The sequence below is a fragment of the Solea solea genome, chromosome 17 (assembly GCF_958295425.1).
Source record: "Solea solea chromosome 17, fSolSol10.1, whole genome shotgun sequence".
Taxonomy (NCBI): Eukaryota; Metazoa; Chordata; class Actinopteri; order Pleuronectiformes; family Soleidae; genus Solea; species Solea solea.
Window position 1 is genome coordinate 22,285,918 of NC_081150.1, and position 14,643 is coordinate 22,300,560.

Genomic DNA, 14,643 nt, shown 5'->3' on the forward strand with positions numbered 1-14,643 from the left:
GTTCGTGTCTTATGGATGAACTTTTCCCCGGTTAGGCTCCGCAGTGCTGCTACATAAGGTGGCTGTATTGTTTGTTGTTATTTTGTGCATCAAGTGGCTGGAGCATTGGGCTCGGGAGTACCGCCGTAGTTCTTGTCTCAGGCCGTCTACGTGTGTTTCAAGACTATCGGTATACAGGTACATAATACCCACCGCTAGTATGCACAGAAGACTAGGGTTGTCTTTAGTTCGTTTTAATAGGCAGTTAGGGGGAATCAGTCCCACCCACATTTGCCTTTTGCTTGGTCACATATGAACCTGTTCAGTGATATTTTCATGTTAAGGTGTGTGTGTGTGTGTGTGTGTGTAAAAGTGTGACGTCATTGTGATTTGTGGTCATTCATTATTGAAAAATGGAAATGAATAAATCAAAGTCATGTTCTGATATCAGTGCTAAGGGTGAAAAAAGACAAACAAAATTCACAGCTAAAGCGTTGATAAATACAATTGAAAAGCTTCAATCTGAAAGAAGAATTAAAGTGAACACAATTAAAGGTGTTGTTAAACTTATTAAAGAGCTAATGCACACAGGTGGTAACATTTTAAATGTTGATTCTCAGCTCAAAGTGTTTTCTCAGCTGTTTGATGATGCAGGTTGGCTTCATAATTCTGTGATTCCACTGCTTCCTCTGGAGGAACAAGAGAGGCAGAATGCTTGGTTTGCAGCCTTGCAGGAAAATAATGCAGAGTTTACTGAAAAAGTAAAGATTTGGCTCATTGAAAGCGGGCAAGTTAAACAAAATACTGAACAAGTAAATACAGATGGAATGTCCGTTCTACTTCACTCTGACCCACCTAACGTTGAGTGGTTTGATGCACAGAATGGAGATGATGGAAGAAGCATTTTAAATGATTCTGAGAACATAAGAAACACTTCTGTTAAGAAAAGGAGTTCAGTTGGAGGAAGATCTATGGCTTCCTCTACTTCATCAACACGTGTTAAAGCTGAGGCCGAAATGGCAGCACTCATGGCCCGCCAAAGACTATTCAAAGAAAAACATGCTTTGCAGGAGCAAGAAGAGCAGTTGAGGAAAAAGAGAGAACAGCTTGACTTGGAGATGGAGATAGCTGCATCAATGGCTAAAATAGGTGTATTAAAGGTCTCTGATGGTTCACGTGTGTCTAGGGCTGTGTGTAGTAAGTCTGATGGAATGAATTCCTACTTTGAGAGAGAGCAAAGGAAGGCTGGAACCTTAAATGCTGATGCAGAAATCTTTGTGTCTGCAAATAGTAAGCAGTCACCTCGATACATTTCAGCAGATGACCAGTTGCCTCAACATTTATTGGGTGCAAAGCCAAACAGAGCCGGATTAACGCAAAGGCAAACTGGGCACGTGCCTAGGGTCCGATTGGCAGGGGGGGGCCCAGACGGAGGGACAGTCAAAACCTAAAAATGACTTGGTCCGCGTTTCAAGACGATTTACGCTCCTCGTCCCGATGACGCGACGCTGTCAGGGCGTTCTGTTGACAGTCGCGCTGGGGGCAGGCGGGCGGGAGAAGCCGCAGCGAGTGCACATGTCCGCGGCGAGGTCCGGGCGGGGGTTCGCTGTAAACCACATTCCAAGCCGATCTAGAGTCGGTCGCGGCGCACCACCGGCGGAGGAAATTTCATGTCAAACTTATGTGTGACACTGCACTATAGAAATGACTGAAACGTGACTAAAACTAATAAGCGTTTTAGTCCAAAAGACTAAATCTAAGACTAAATGTAGAATGGCTTCCAAAAACAACAATGCACAGTTCACCATCCAGAGAAACATCCAGACCAGTGGAGAAAACTGCTGAACAGTCCAGACCAGGAGCTGAATACCAGAAAATGGAAGAGAGGTGATGCTTGTCCATGAAAATAAACCTCTTTACCACGACAGCACAGTTTCTCTTACTGCACATGTTATTGGTCTTTGTATATTTGACTACTTATTAAACTATTCAATTTAATCAACACATTTAATTAAGATTTTCTGCAAAATGCAATAGCTTACAACATTTATCTTATTTGCTCTGTTTACATAGCAATGCTGACACCTATTGGTGATTTACTGGTACTACTGCCTTAACAATGACACTCGCAATGGATAAGATAAGCATAATTTAATAGCATTTAATAGAGCCTTGTAGTAACGTATAAATACGTGACTATACATGGCTTGTTTTGGCATACAAAGAACCAACTCGTAACCAAAGACTACGCTATGTAAAATGTGAATTAACTTTTATTAGTAACTTTGGTAAGTTTCAGATTTCAATTCCTAAATAATATCGATGGAGGGGGGCCCAAAAAATACAGTCTGCCTAGTTTAGTCCATTTATTTAATCCGGCTCTGAAGTGTAAAAAATACAGGGCTGCATGCTCCAGTTACATTCTTGAAGCCTTCACACACACCACAGATAAAACACAGTGATTGACAGACTCTCCAAACTTGGTCGAATTCTCAGGCAGATCATCTTTTATCATCAACACAGGGCGGCAATGGACAGCGCCATCTGGTGACGGTCTTAGAAAAACAGAACAACATGACATTGTTTCTTGTCAAGCAGCAGTCGAGCTCACTTTCTCCCTCCAAGACAAGAAGTTCAGATCTTTGATGGTGATCCTCTGCAATATCAGGCTTTTATTAGGGCTTTTGAGCAAAGTATTGAGAAGAAGACTCATAGCGTCCAAGATTGCCTGTACTTCCTTGAACTAGAGGGCAGCCTCGAGAAATGGTCAGAAGTTGTCAGCATATGCCACATGACACAGAATATGCCAAGGCTAAGTCTTTGCTGCAAGAACATTTTGGCAATTCATTAAAAATTGCCACAGCTTATATGGATAAAGTTTTCACATGGCCATCAATAAGATCTGAGGATGTTAGTGCTCTGCAGGCTGACGGTTTCTGGCTGCAAGAGTGCTGCGATGCATTAGGACCATGGAGTCCTCGTGTGAGCTGGACCATAATTAAGAAGTTGTCCTACAAACTCAGAGACAAATGGAGAGATGTGGATGTGGAGATATATTACAGCATTGTAGAGTAGTATATATATATGACTTGTACAAATATATACTACTCTACATATCTAATATTTACATATTATATTTAAATACAGATACAATGACCGTGCGACTTTACTATAAATCAAACATTAGAAAAAAAACATTAGTAATATACTAACTTTTAAACTGTCAGGTCAAAACGTTTCCATTAAAAACAAAATAACACGTCAACAACAAATCTATGGATCACACCGAGCATCTAATGACAGCGACGTCTGAGCCAGCGGATCATTTCATCAGGACAGGCCGAGGTCACGCTGCTCTGTGCCGGGCACAGTGAGCGCCGAGCGTCCGCAGAGGCGGAGCTTATCACCTCCGACAAACGTCGCTGCCAAACTATAAATACGTCATATCTTCATGCACAAACCACATGTTTGATTTCTAAATGACTCATTTCTCGCCTCAAATGATGTTAAAACTTTGTTCCGGGACACAGAAAAATATTTATTTCAGATTTATATTTCTATTACTTGCTGCTATGCTCTGCCCAAATGTATTCTGGGATACATGGCCATCGCAAGTACACTTAAGTTTTTTTTACTTGGTAAAAATGGGCGGAGCGAGGACACTTCTGGGTTTGAGAACCGTCCTCGCTGTTCGCTTACTTGAGAATTGGAACAGCACTTGGACTGAGGCTGATGACGTTTTCACAAGTACGGGAGTACGCAAGTACGCACAAGTACGCACAAGTATGGATATTGAGAAACGGCCAGACTCTCTAGCAGTGATTGGATACTTACTAGTTTGAGCCACGGCAGTGCTCTGCAGATCAGCAGAGCCACACCCGGGATTGTTAACGGTTAAAAACCTTTTTTAACCCACAATGGCCGAAGGAGAGCTACGCGTTGATTTGGTTGCTGATATACTGGCAAGGCCATTTTCAAGAAGAACTTTTCAAGAGAAGCTAGATCTCGTGAGAGGAGGACGGCCGACCCCTGAGCTAGCTAACCTGTCCCAGCCGGGGAAGGGTTCATTGTCCTGGTAACTGTCAGGTGTGCTGCAGTTCCACCCAATCTCCGTGGGAGACTGCCACATAAAGGCGGGCGTAAAGCACCTGTCAGCCCCTTGCTTGCTGGAGGCTGGGTCGCGTCACTCCTGTGCTTCCTCCATTTCCGCGTCCGGGTGGTTACAGGTGGGCTGCCGGCTGCACTTCTCACGTATGTCGCCCATCCAGTGCTAATGTTATTGTTTTATAAAGGTCCACCTGGGTGTCGCTGCTGGCTGCGCGCTGTGTGCCGCGCTGTGTGCCGCGCTGTGTGCCGCTCTGTGTGCCGCTCACTGTCCGCTGCTGGTCGCTCTCGGGGAGCGTGATTCCTCCGTCCCACGCTGTGTTGGCCGGGATCGCCTGATCGGTATGTAGTGCAGTGGTCTTAGCTTCCTCCTCCAGCCATTCATAAGTTGCTCATTGTTTGTTCACTTCATCGTAGGACGACTGACCGTAACGGCGCAGCGCCGACTAATCCGCTCCTAGAACCGCTGCTGCTTTGCTTCCGCTTTGTCTCTTCACTTCTTTGCCTCAGTTAAAGAGATCATTTGGACTGATTGCTGTGCCTCATTGGAACGGTGTGTTTGCGGAACTGATCGCCTCGCTTGCGTCGGCATTCGCCGCGCCGCCAGGTTGCTTGGTAACGCTGTCTCCGATTGTTGGCACAGCCTCATCTTAAACCAGTGTGTGTGTGTGTGTGTGTGTGTGTGTGTACTTGCATGAGAGGACAGTGTGGGAATATACATTTGATTTTGTTCCTTTCTGGTAATTTCTTTGATTTCGTTTGTAATTTGTTTTGCTGTAACCCATAATTACAATTATTCTGTTAGTTTTGGGTTATTATGGGTTGCTTTCCAGTTGCTTTTATATAGAATTTTGTTTATTTGTCATTGGGTTTAATTATTATAATTCCTGTACAATTAATTCTTTGATTTGTCTTTTGTTATTAGTTATTGTTTTGTTTCATTATTTGTTATTTTCTAATTGGTTGCTTTCTGGTCGCCCCCATTCAGGTGCTGAGCCTACGGTGGTGGATTGGTGTCCTGGTCACGGTGTCCCCTTTTTGTTGTGTTAGCACTTTGTAGCTTCTTTGTTTTGTTTACTTTTATTTGCTTCACGTGTGGTGTTCCTGGGATCCCCTTTTCTTTTGGATACGGTTTATCGCTGTAGGTCTCAGCACTGATTGGTTCCCCTTATATGTCCCCTTACGTGAGTAATTCTTTTATATTACTTTTAAAATAGAAATTTGTGTAAATAAAAGTGTTTTTGTATTACTGAACTGCCGTCTCTGTCTTGTTGCATAACGAACCTCAGTGCCTCCCTTTATTTGGGATGAGTTCATTTATAAGAAATCCCTGGGTGAAATTCCCAGGGTGGCGTTGTCTGGCAACAATTAAATTTATCGATGCTGCCTTAAAAAGGCATTCCCCCATACCTCGTGTCGCCACATTTGCAAAGGACAAATTTAGTGTGTGGAGCTACACTGGATTTGCAAACTTAAATTGTTTAACCAAGGCAGCAACGAGACACCAAAGCACGGCTGGACACTTGCAAGCTACGGTGCTTTTAAAAACGTTCGGGGACACTAGAGTGGACTCACAGCTCAACGAACAGGTGCGCAGGGAAAGAGAGCTGCACAATGAAATGGTGAAGAAAAACAGGGAGATATTGAAAAGACTGATTGATTGTGTCGTGTTTTTGGGTAAACAAGAGCTTTCATTTAGGGGACACGATGAAAGCAGTCAGTCCTCAAACAGAGGTAACTACATGGAACTTCTTTCTTTTATGGCTGAGCATGACACAGACTTGCATTACCACCTATCCACCAACAGAGTGTTTACTGGAACATCTGGCAAAATACAAAATGACCTAATTTATGCTATTGCTGAAGTGATGGGAGAAGAGATCAAAACAGAGATCAAAAATGCACCGTTCGTTGCTGTAATGGTAGATGAGACAACAGATGTCGGTAATGCTGCACAGCTCGCACTTGTCCTGCGCTATGTAACGACATCAGGTGTCAAGGAGCGTTTTATCAAATATGAGGATGTAACTAGTGGCAAGCGAGCTGATGACATTGCTGCTCTTATTTTACGTTTTCTCAAGGAATATGGGTGTTGTCTGGATAAAGTTGTGGCACAGTGTTACGATGGTGCAGCGGTAATGGCATCTGGACTAAATGGGCTGCAAGCGAAGGTTAAAGACAGAGCACCTATGGCCTTATTTATTCACTGCTATGCACATCGTCTTAATTTAGTACTGACTCAAGGAGCCTCAAAGCTTAAAGAATGCAAGGTTTTTTTGCCAACCTGAATGGCCTCGCTGCGTTCTTCTCAAGATCTCCAAAGCGTACTCAGCTACTGGATGATATGTGCAAGCGGCGTCTTCCTCACGTTGCACCGACACGGTGGCAATCCACATCAAGATTGGTGAATGTAGTCCACGAGAAGAGGATTGCGCTAAAGGAATTGTTTGATCACATACTGGAACATCATGATGAGTATAATGAGGACACTGTGCTTTGTGCAGATGGATTTGATAAGCGCCTGGATGATTTTGAGTTTTGTTTTTTGCTCAACACATTTAATGGGCTTTTTTGAGCATGCTGATGTGCTCTTTGGAATACTACAGTCTAAAACACTAGATGTACAATTCTGCATGGCAAGGGTGAAGGAGTTTTGTGACACAGTTGAGTGCGCAAGGGGCAGATTCAGTCAGATTTATGAAGAAACGGTGAGCATCTCAGGTGGTCCAAGCGCGCGCAGAGGCCAGGGCGCAGCGCAAGGCGACCTCCACGCACACTACCAACAACTCTACAGCAACATTCTGGATAACATTCTTTGCCAGATACGGAATCGATTTCAAGACCACGAAAAATGATTGTTTCTCACCCTTCTCGACCCCCAGCACTTCCAGACATACCGGAGAAACTTTCCACAAACAGCCTTTTCCAGCTTAACACAAAGTCACGGCGCACTGTTCGACCTGCCCCGACTAAAAACAGAACTCACTGTAATGTATGCCATGACTGATTTTGAGGGAAAAAGTCCAGTGGATCTCCTTGATTTTCTTAGGATCAAAGAACTGAGTGAGAGTATGGGACAGCTTTATGCACTGGCTTGTTTGGCTGTGACAATCCCTGTGTCCACAGCTTCTGTTGAGCGGTCATTCTCATCCTTAAAGCGAATTAAAACATACGCAAGAAACACAACTGGACAGACGCGGCTTTCAGCATTTGCCTTCATGTCAATAGAAAAGGATTTATTGTTGAAACTGAAACACACAGACAAACTGTACAACCAAGTCATTGACGTCTTTTTGAAGAAAGAAAGGAGAATGGATTTTGTGTTTAAATAAGTGTTTTGGGGGACAGAGCCGTTTTGGTGAGTGCAAAAAATTTTTTTCACGTTTAATGTGTTTTTTTCACGTTTAAAATGTTTTTATAATTTATTTCGTTCATATCAAATCCATAATAACGAACTAAAATGACAAATATACTGTATAATGTATATATAATATAATATAATATAATGTATGTGAATCATCTGGCGCAGCTGTGCGGTTGTACTGCCGTCTCGTTCGTGTTTTTCTGATATTAAACTGCGATTTTGCAATTTATTGTACAATCTTGTTAAAGCTTGTATATTCTTTGTGGACTCATTTGATAAAACTTTTTGGAAAGATAATTTTAAAGACCCTTTTATTTTTAAGTTTTGGCACTAGCATACCAGATATGTTTTAATTGCTGATGCGGGTTTGTTGATTTTAAAATGCGCCGGAAAATAGCCCATTTTGTACACAATTGAGGTGATGCAATGCCCAGTAGTGCTTAAGTGTGTTACCAAAATTCTCCCACACTACACCTCTCCTCCGCTCCCTTCACTGGCTTCCTGTAGCTGCTCGCATCCGCTTCAAGACTCTAGTGCTTGCGTTCCATGCTACAAACGGATCCGGTCCAGCCTACATCCAGGACATGATCAAAACCTACACCCCAGCCCGCCCACTTCGCTCTGCATCGGCAAACCGGCTCGCTGCCCCCTCACTGAGAGGATCGCAGAGGCATTTACAGAACTCAAGACTGTTCACTGTCCTCGCTCCCAAATGGTGGAACGAGCTCCCCATTGACATCCGGACAGCGGAAAGCCTCCACATCTTCCGCCGCCGACTAAAAACACATTTCTTCCGACTCTACCTCGACTAAGACGATAACGACGACGGAAAAAAAAAAAAATAAATAAATAAATAAATAAATATATATATATATATATCGCACTTATGACTAGCACTTCATAGTTTGATTTACTTGAAGCTCTTACTTACTTCTATACTTTAGACCTTTGTTAAAGTACACAGCTCAGACAATATTTGTGAAGAAGGGAAAAGAGGGAGACAAAATACAATAGCAGAAAATAAAGATTAAAGATTATAAATGATTTATTAAACAATGCTTTTACAATGACAGAATTAAACAGATCTCCAGTCAGCACCAGGTAAAGATCAAATGTGTTATATCATGATTAATAATCTTAGTGAGCCATCAAAAAGGAAATGATTAGAACTATATAATAAAGTCCGGGAGAGTGGGAAATGTCCACATAGCTGGAAGGAAGCTGTTATAATACCGACACCTAAACCAGGAAAGAATAAAACTAACCCTGACAACTATAGGCCAATCGCCCTAACATCCAACATCTGTAAAATAATTGAAAAAATGATAAATGAAAGATTAACTTATTATATAGAAAGTAAAGGTTATATAACGCAGTGTGCATTTGGACTATCTGGGTATCTCATAGGACTACTGGAATTAAGCTAAGTATCACTTATGTAGGTCTTTCTTATTTGGTTGCTATTTCATTACTGCTATTGTATCTAGCTGGGTTGCTTGACTTTTGTGACTTTTGACTTGTCTGTTTAGTTAAGGTGAAAGTTTTCTAAAGATATTTTGTCTGCTAGGTCAAAGAGAAAGTTGTTATTGTTGCTGTTTTGACATAGTTTCTATTGAGCCATCACCATCACCAGGTGAGAAGTTTCACTGGCTACAGGGGAGTGGCCAACACAGCTGTAACCAATCAGCCCCTAATCAGCTTCACTGAAGTTTCATTGGCTACAGGGAGTGGCCAACACAGCTTCAACCAATCAGCACCTAATCAGGTGTCTTTTAAAAAGCAGCACTCACTTTGAAGCGGCAGCTTCAGCGGCAGACTCAGAAGTTTAGACTTCCTGAGTTTAGACTCAGAAGGACAAAGACAAAGGAGTCTAAACCGGAGTCTAACAAGGAGGCTAACGAGGCTAAGTACCTGTCTGCAAGATTTTTCTACCTTTCACATATGTGCCTTTTTTCCATTCCTGTTCATGTCTCTTCTCATAGATACTACAAACCTCACAATCACTCACAGCATCACCGTAACCTCTCCTCACTTATCTATCCCACCCGCTCCACACACATCCAACACCTTGTCGCAGGGGGCCTGTGGAACTGCCAGTCAGCTACCCGCAAGACTGAGTTCATCTCCGGCTTTGCTACTGAGCAATGCCTGGACTTCCTTGCTCTCACTGAGACTTGGATAACACCCTCCAACACAGCCACCCCTGCAGCTCTCTCCTCCGCCCACTCCTTCTCCCACACACCCAGATTCACTGGAAGAGGTGGCGGGACAGGTCTGCTCATCAACCCCAACTGGACTTTCACTCTTTACCCACTGCCACACTTCTCTTCACAGTTGTTTGAATTTCATGCTGTAACTGTAACTCACCCAGTCAAACAAATCATTGTTGTCATCTACCGTCCACCAGGCCCATTGGGACACTTCTTGAAGGAACTAGATGTCCTCCTCTCAAACATCCCAGAAAATGGCCCACCACTTGTTCTTCTTGGTGACTTCAACATCCAGTCAGAGAAGTCATCCGATCTACTTTTTTCTACTTTCGTCTCTTTCTCTCTCACTTGCTCCTTCTCCACCAACTCACAAAGCTGGCAACCACCTTGACCTCATCTTCACCAGAAACTGCTCCACCTCCGACCTCACGCTCTGACACAAATGTAGCGGAACGGATCTCCGCTTGTCTGACCGACATCTCTCAGTGGATGTCTGACCATCACCTGAAACTCAATCTCAACAAGACTGAGTTTCTTTTTCTCCCAGGAAAGGGCTATCCCACCACAGACCTAACCATCACCCTCGACAACTCTGTGGTAACTCCTTCTCATACCGCAAGGAACCTGGGTGTGACACTTGATGATCATCTCTCCCTCACTGCCAACATTGCTGCAACAGCTGGATCTTGCAGATGCATGTTGCACAACATCAGAAGGATACGGCCTCTTCTAACCCAGAAGGCGGCACAGGTTCTGGTCCAGGCTCTTGTCATCTCTCGCTTGGATTACTGCAACTCCCTCCTGGCTGGTCTCCCTGCGTGTGCCATACGACCTCTGCAACTCATCCAGAATGCAGCAGCTCGATTGGTCTTCAACTTACCAAAATTCTCCCACACTACACCTCTCCTCCGCTCCCTTCACTGGCTTCCTGTAGCTGCTCGCATCCACTTCAAGACTCTAGTGCTTGCGTTCCATGCTAAAAACGGATCCGGTCCACCCTACATCCAGGACATGATCAAAACCTACACCCCAGCCCGCCCACTTCGCTCTGCATCGGCAAACCGGCTCGCTGCCCCCTCACTGAGAGGATCGCAGAGGCATTCGCAGAACTCGAGACTGTTCACTGTCCTCGCTCCCAAATGGTGGAACGAGCTCCCCATCGACATCCGGACAGCGGAAAGCCTCCACATCTTCCGCCGCCGACTAAAAACACATTGCTTCCGACTCTACCTCGACTAAGACGATGACGACGACCAAAAAAAAAAATAAAATAAAAAAGTATAAATCGCACTTATGACTAGCACTTCATAGTTTGGTTTACTTGAAGCTCTTACTTACTTCTAGCTCTTATTTGTACCCAAATGTTTAAATGCACTTATTGTAAGTCGCTTTGGATAAAAGCGTCTGCTAAATGACATGTAACATGTAACATAACTAAATACCAGAGCAGCTTTAGGAAAGGAAGATGTACTATGGACCCAGTCATCTGCTTAGAACATGACATTAGAAAAGCACACATAAACAAAGAGAGTGTAGTGGCTGTTTTTATGATATGATATGATGTGGGGAGAGGGACTTTTAATTCAACTGTCAAGGGAAGAATGTATCAGTGGATTAAGGATTTTTTGAGAGGAAGAACAATACAGGTTAGAGTAGGGGAAAAACTTTCAAGGAAGTATGTGGTAGAAAACGGAACACCTCAGGGAAGCATAATAAGTTCGCTATTGTTCTCCATCATGATAAATGACATTTAGAAGGAAATAGAAAAGGATTCTGGATGTTCTTTATTTGCAGATGATGGGGCAATTTGGAAGAGGGAAGAGGGGATATTACGAAAATAGAAGAATGGGCATATAAATGGGGATTCAAATTCTCAGTGAATAAAACAAAGACGATGATATTTACAAAGAAAAGAATAGAAGATAGAGTAAAACTGAAACTATACAATCAGGAGTTGGAGAGAGTGAAATTCTTTAAACTATTAGGGATATGGTTTGATGAGAAAGTTACATATTCAAAAATGAATGGACAAATGTAAGAAAATATTGAATATAATGAGATGTTTAGTTGGTAGGGAATGGGGAGCAGATAGATATGCTTTAAGGGCTATATATAATGGGTTACTAAGATCAGTGCTAGATTATGGCTGTGTGGTGTATGGATCTGCAGCAAAAAACTGGATAGACTACAGTATCAGGCACTAAGGTTATGCACAGGAGCTTTAAAACAACCCCGACATCAGCACTCCAAGTAGAAATGGGGGAAATGCCACTAGAATTAAGAAGGATACAGAACTCATTGAACTACTGGACCAGACTACAGCGTCATAATCAGAATCATCATTAAAACCATGTTGGGAAAAGGAGAAAGGAAACAAAAAAAGCTTTGGATGGACAATCAATCAGATGGCAGCAGAGCTTACAGTAGACCAATACAGCGTTAGCCCAACAGTACCACTGTCGACAATAGCACCATGGATTCTTCCAGATGCCACCATAGATCTCACATGGTTAGAGAAGGAAAACAAAGATATGCAGAGCCAGAACCCACAGGTAATACAAGATTATATAGACAGTTATCATGGATACATCATACAAGTATACACACATGCATCAAAAAACAGGAATAGGAGACTTCATAGCAGAATTTCAAACATTAAACAACAGAAACGATGAAGTGATAATGTATCCGTGCACACAGGAGAACTCACTGCTATTCTATTAGCAGAAATACAACCACTGAAAACAATCATCTGTTCAGACTCAAGTTCATCACTCATAAGTTTACAATCCAGCCATTCTGAAAGCAGACAAGACCTCATTATAGAAATACAAAAAACATTATATAGAATTCAGATGATGGGACTTTATGGATACCAGCACACATTACAGGGGTTAAAGGGAACCAAATAGCAGACACGGTGGCAAAAGTAGCAACAGCACATAATAATATAGATCCAGCAAAAAAATTAAGCAAAACAGAAATAAACAGCACCATTAAACAACAACTCAAGGAGAGATGGCAAAAACAATGGGAGGAGGAGAGGAAAGGAAGATGGTTTTACAGTATCCAAAGAAAAGTGGGAGTGGCTAGGCGCACAGAAAGAAGCAGGAAAGAGGAAAATATAATATGGAGGATCAGATTTGGCCATACGGGATTAAACAACACATTATTTCTTATGAATAAACACAATACAGACAGATGTGATCACTGTCCATTCATCATGTTATTACACAATGTCAGTGTTAGAGCCATACCTACTTGAAGGCCACAGTAGGTGGCGCTCTGCACTGTGCAGGAAGGTGTTAAATAGAGCAACAGGTAATTACTCGGCAGGTGTGCTGCTGACTGGGGAAGCACAAAGTTTTTTGACCGCCGCCGCTGCCTCCGTCCATTTGGATTAATAAAAGTTGGTGATTGCATACGACGCTGATGTGTGTAATTAATTCATTGGACCCGGAAGACGATGCGTCAACTACTACGAGTACCAGTACAGCAGCCCCCTCAAGTGGCTTAGGTTCGTTTTGTTGTTTTATTTTAAGAACAAGTCACTACACTAAGTCAAAAAACTGCGCTTCGGTTAGAAGTCGTAGTTAGTCGCGGAAAGGACACCGCACGGAGGCAGAGCCAACGCTGGAGTCAACGCCGGGTTTCCGAACCAGCCGAGCCGCATGGAAGACGTCAACAGCTGCCGTGTTTCCCGGAGTGACACCGATCATCAGCTGATTCATCTGACGAGGTAGTGCTGCCGCCGGACCATCTTACGGCGCCCACCGCAGGCATCAAGGTATGAGGAGTAGCGCTACCGGTTTCATGGCCATAATAAAATAAATAAATAAAAGTGTGCACACTATTTTGCGAGCGTAATCCCAATGCATTGGTTGCTAAAAACAATGATGATCGCGTCTTAAGACTGAACTTTTCTCATCGCTTGGATTTTCACATTATAACAAAAGGAGGACATTATGAACGATAAATCTGATGAGCCGGTCGCAGAATCGGCTGCTGTCGCTCCTTCTATTGAAGTGGGAAATTCAAATGAAGCACAGTTGGGTATAGGTAAAAGAGTTGTTAAACAAACACATAAGGCTTTTGTTGAAAAGTTGGAAAAGTTTAAAAATGTAAGAAAAGATCGATTAAGCAAGGTAAAAAATATGAGAAAGGTAACTGAAGAGTATATGCAAAAAAACAGTGTTGCAGAGGTAAAAGGTGCACTGGAAAAAATAATTGGTTTGTGTGAAGAAGCAAAAAATGCTCATCATTCTTTGGTGCCTTTAATGCCCACTGAAGAAAGTGGGAAACAAAATACATGGTTTGCTGCAAAAATGTTTATTGAAAATGGTTTCATTGATGATGTTAAACAATGGTTGAGAAACATTGAAAATGCTGTTGATGTGGTTGATGATGTTCATCCTGATGACAGTATATCAAATGTTGCCAGTAAACATTCTCAGCGAATAAGCACATGTAGTGGTAAAAGCAGCAAAAGTGGTCAAACAACAGCATCTGCCCGCATTAAAGCAGAGGCAGAAAAGGCTGCACTTCTTGCTCGAGCTGCGGAGGAAAAACATGCTCTGGAGAAGCAAGAAGCAGAGCTGAGAAGGAAAAGAGAGCAACTGGAGCTTGATGCTGACATTGCAGCATCCACAGCAAAACTAGCAGTTTTACAAACTGCTTCAGAATGTTCAAGCAAATCCCACGCATCATCAAATGGAATGAATTCATATCTACAAAGGGAAATGGAACAAAAAACAACTTCCAAAGGGCTCAACCCCGCAGCAAAGTCGTATGAAACCTGGACATGGAGTGCAATGCCACAAACCAATTTCCCAGTATGTCATAAGGATTCAAGAGCATGGAACACACACACTGTGGAAAAAGGGCAGCAGTGCATCTTTGGATCAGGACAGGAGACACACAGGAAAACAACAGGAACATATGGAACAACACAATATGGAGACGCACAGCATCAAACTCTTTATTTAC